We start from the raw sequence: 5,270 nt of genomic DNA, 5'->3' as shown, positions 1-5,270 counted from the left end.
AGGGAAAGGGGGGGAGAGGGGGAGAGAAGGAGAGGGGGGAGGGAGGGGGAGGGAGGGGGAGGGAGGGGAGAGGGGGAGAGGGGGAGAGAGAAGGGAGAAGGCAAAGAGCCGGATCCTGGATGGCTGGGGGCTGTTTATCCACAGTGGTCACCTGGCAGCGGCAGCTGCTAGGTCCCTGAGAGCAGGCCCGTGGAATCGCCTGTATGCTAACACAGTATCTTCAAAGGTGATCCTTTCTGTGGGACTCTGATTCTAAGCTAAGCTCACTGAACACCCATTTAGGGTTGTGTTGCGTGAGCTGCCCACGCGACTGGTGGATTCTCTTTGCTGAGGGAGAGCCATGGACCACTTGTTGAGATGCTCAGGGAGAGGGCAATGCCTGTTACCAGGAGGTGATTAGAAGGTCCTTCAGAGACAGTCACCCTCTGAGTTTGGAAATTAGTCCACATCCTGGTTCCGTTCCTTACTGTGTGGGCCAGCCAGTTTCCTCCTGTGAGCCTTCATTTACTTACTCACCTATGAAACCGCGGAGAGACCTTTCCCTTTGGACCTGTGGCTTAGAAAATCATTGTGCCAAGCGAACAACATTTAACAAGCAGCTAATGAAAATTCATTTCTTTAAATCTGGAGCAAACTTCAGAAAGTGCTTGATTTAATAAACAAGCCAAATTCCAAAATTTGCGTGCTTTTAGTTGTCTGTGACCTAGAAAACCATTTTACTGAGGTTCCCAAGACCACTCCCAAACACCTCACTTTTGCAGACGCGACTCTATGCTTCTTATAAGCACAGAGGCAGAAACTACTTCAACATATTTTCAACATGCAGGATTTCCGCAAGTGAGAGGGGTGGTTCTGTCACGTGGTCCATGATGAACTCCCATCATCCACCTGTGCGGTCATTCATTCACAGACACATCGCTGCTGTCTGCTAGGTTAAGTACTGAAGAGAGAGCAGGGAGCAAAGTTGAAAGACCCCTGCCTGCCCTAGGGGACTGACGCTGCGGGTGGCACAGGCATGCACCTGTCTCTCAGGAGCAATTCCAGGGTGTGCGGTACATGAAGGAATCCATGGAAATGGGATGGGTCAAGGAAAAAAAAAAAACAGTGGGAGAGAAGATGGTGGACTGGAGGTAGAGAGGTCAGAGTTTGGAGGAATCTCCCACAAGGCTTCAGGATGTTACCATGGTTACTGGTGCCTGACTGCCAGTCATCCCGGAAGCTGAAAGCCTATTTATGTTAATTATTGTTTGTACCATTATCATTATTTTTGTGCCATTCATAAATGACAGTCTTTGGTGTTGTCTGGGTGCGTTAACTAAAATCCACTAGTGCACATTGACGACTGAGGATAAAACCTGGAATTTTTAAATTTTTAAATTTTTAAATTTTGATTTAAATTTAAATTTAATTTAAATTTAATTTAAAATTTTAAAAATCCAGAATTTTGCAAGAAAACTACTGGCCCTGTGATGAATTTATTGCAGTATGGATATAAATCTAGAAGACAAACCCCATACACAGGCACCAGATGGAACTTTCTGGAAGCTACCTATTGAAGCTCATGTATCTAGCACTGATTGAAATCATTGTCCATACAGAACCTTCTGGCAGGGTTGGGGGTTAAGGGCTGAGGAATTTTCAAACCATCTTGGCTGCTTAGGACTAGATCAGCAGTTCTCAACGTGTGGGTCGTGATCCCTTTGGGGGTCATATATCAGACACTGTGCATATCAGATATGTACATTATGGTTCATGACAGTAGCAAAATTACAGTTATGAAATAGCAACAAAATAATTTTATGGTTGGGGCTCACCACAGGAGAAACTGTGTTAAAGGGTGGCAGCGTTGGGAAGGTTGAGAACCACAGGACAATGCCACTGTTCCTGACTTACTCATTCATTCATGCTGTATACCCAGCCCCACATACAGTGCAGACAGACAGGTGGTTGGGTACGTGTATGGTTAGATGAAACGGTGGATCGTTCAAACAAGGGACAAGTGTATGGATGGATGGGTGGACAGTTGATTAAAGAAGTACAATCTGTGCAGAGCCTCACGATAATTCTATCTAGACTCTAGAGAGAATGTGAGGAATTCCAGGGCGTGTCCTTGAGTGTGTGTGTGTGGCCAGGGGATTTAGCATGTAAGTAAAGCAATAGCTTAGGTAAGAGTGTGCGTAGGGAGAAAGATAAAGCGAGGTTGACCAGTTTGAGTTTGTAGACTTTTTGTCCAATTGCTTCTATTTTGTATTGTACTGTATTGTATTGTATGTATATGTGTGTGTATAATGTACATATGTGAGCACGTGTGTATGTGGGGGAGCCTGTGCCCAAGTGCCTGCATGGGAAGAGGTCAGCTCAGAGCCTTTGGAAAATTCCACCAGGCCCCCTCCCTTCCCAGAAGGGAGCGGTCCTTAGAGCATGTAGGCATCCCTCCCCTCCAGAAGGGAGATGCTGAATTACATCCCTCAGGAAGAACATGGAGGTGTGTGTGTGTGGGGGTGACCACCTGCAGACAAGTGAAGCCCAGGGCACATAGACACATTCCTCATGGTGAACCAACCTAAGGTCCAATCAGTTTAAAAGTCACACTGTTCTGCCAATCATGTCGTCCCTAGTGGCTGTCGTTCTGTTCTACCCCTGAAAACTGTATAAAAACTGGCTGAACATGGTGGCTACCTCCCTTTTGGATGCAGGACGATCCCAGAATGCTAGAAAAATAAAATAAACTCCTTTTGCTTATGCATTGATCTCTGGCTCCATGTGGTTCACTTGGGTTGTGGGGGGGGGGAGGTCCCCAGTAACTAAAGCTCGTCAGAGTCTTAAGGCCATAGGAAGATATCTGGTATCTTTTTCTGTTGCTCTCTATCTTATTCCGTCGAGACAGGGTCTCTCACTGAAGAGTACCATGCTGTTTCTGTTACTGTGGCTCTGTAATATAACCTGAAACCAGGGATGGTGATACCTCCATCATCGTTCATTTTGCTCAAGATTACCTTAGCTATCCAGGGTCTTTTATGCTTCCATATGCATTTTTAAATGTTTTGCTTTTCCTTCAGGTTGAATCTGAAACTTGCTGTTTGGGCTGGCTGGCTGGTGAACACCCAGGATCTGCTTGTCTCTGTTCCATGAGGTTGAGGCTGAAGACACCTGATGCCATGCTTGGCTTTTTCGTGGGTGCTAGAGATTTGAGCTCGGGTCCTCACGCTGGTACATAAACCCTGTGCAAGCTTCTTACTGAGCCGTGCCCCGGCTTCTGCTTCTGTATGGTGAAACAACAGACAGTGTAATTGGGCTAGGAGTTAGGACGGAAAAGTTGTAGGGCTACTTGCAGGAGAACAAAGGAGTAAGGTCAGGGTGGGAGATTAGATTAAAGAAACGGTACAAAAATTCCCCATTTGCAGCTTAGGGTGATAAACTATGGTGAGGCTTGCCAGTTTTTAAGGCAATGTCCACTGTGCGTATTCACTACACGTGGTACTGTGCTGCATTCGTACATTTCCATGGAGGTATACCCCATGAGTCAAGTCCCCCATCTTCCCCTGCTCTCCACCCTCTCACCACGCCTCACCCTTCCTCTTCGTTGGTAGTTTTGTCTTTACTTTCATGTCATATATATGCACACATGCATGACTTTACAATAAGAAAGAATCATACTCGTCTTTCTGAGACTAGCTTAGTTCCCTTAATATAATTATTCTCAGTTGTTCAATTTTCCTGGAAAGAAGACAATCTCACTGTCCTTTATGTCTAAGCAAACCCTTCTAACCGCCGTTCTTTTGGTGGCCACCTAAGCTGGTTCCATAACTTGGCTTCAGTAAATAAACATGAATGAGCCAGCGTCTCTGGAATGTGTTGACTTGGCGTCTTTCTAGTAAATAGAAGTGCTATAGCTGGATCATATGGAAGGTCTTTTTTTAATTTTTTAGTTTTTTGAGGAAACTCCATACTGGTTTCCATAGAGGCTGGACTAGTTCCCCTTCTCACCAGCAGTGTATAAATATTCCCTTTTGTCTACACCCTCACCAGCACTTGTTGGTTGGAGGCATGAGCTTATGCAGAGGCCATGGAGGAGTGTTGCTAACTGGCTTGCTCAGCCCACTTTCTTATGGAACTCAGGACCACCAGCCCAGGGATGGCCCCACTCACAATGAGCTGGGCCCTCCCATCCATCATCCCTCATTAGGAAAATGCTCTTCAGGCTTGCCTACAGCCCAGACTTACAGATGCATTGTCTCAGCTGAGGTTCCCTCCTCTTAAGATAGCTATGACTTGTGTCAAGTTGGTATAAAACCAGCCAGCACGAGCCTGAATATTTTTCATATGCTGATTGGCAATTTGTATTTTATCTTTTGAGGCCTTTAGCTATTTATTGATTGTGTTGACCTCTTAGCTTAGTTGGATTTTTTTAAAACAAGTATTTATTCTTTTATTTTGTATATGGTACTAATGGGTGGCGCTTGCTCTGTGTTACCCATGTAAAAATCAGAAGATGATTTGTAAGAGTGGGAGTTGGTTCTCTCTCTACAACGTGGGCTCTCAGGATCCAACACAAGCCACTGGACTTGTCACCAAACACGCTTACCTGTTGAGCTAGCTTGCCAGCTCTCGTTGGGTTCTTTGAGTTTGCTATATGCTCTAAATACTAGTCTTCTGTTAAGTGGATAGCTAGCAAAGACTTTCTCCCAGTCTATAGATCTTTTTTTTTTTAACTTGATTTGCAGTTTTGTATGTGGCTACTGCTCTGTTTGGAGTTAGCTTTTATACAGGTGAAGAGAAGGAGATCCAGTTTCATTCTTTGGCCCATTGATACCCAGTTTTTAAAGCAACATTTGTTGTCTTTTCTCCAGTGTATATGTTTCTCTTCCTTGTTAAAAGTCAGACGGCTGTAGTTATACGGGCTTGTACCTGGGACTCCATTCTATCCCGTTTATCTACATGCCAATTATGTTTTGCTACTATGGCTCTGTAATTTACCTTGAAACTGTATCCAGTGATACTTTCAGCATCTTTTGCCCAAGACTGCTTTGGGTATTCAGGATCATTTTGTGCTTCCGTATACATTTTTTAAAAAAAACATTTATTTTTGTTTTATGTGCATTTGGTGTTTTGCCAGCATGTGTGTTGGGATGAGAATCTCTTGTGGACTGTGTAAAAGCATCACCTGTCAATAAAATCTGATAGCCAATAAGATGAGGAAGGATTAGAAGGTGGGATATCCGGGAGAGAGAGAGAGAGAGAGAGAGAGAGAGAGAGAGAGAGAGAGAGAG

Source organism: Grammomys surdaster, unplaced genomic scaffold (genome assembly GCF_004785775.1).
Source record: "Grammomys surdaster isolate TR1022 unplaced genomic scaffold, NIH_TR_1.0 126178, whole genome shotgun sequence".
NCBI classification, from domain to species: Eukaryota; Metazoa; Chordata; class Mammalia; order Rodentia; family Muridae; genus Grammomys; species Grammomys surdaster.
Note: the sequence above shows the minus strand (reverse complement) of the source record.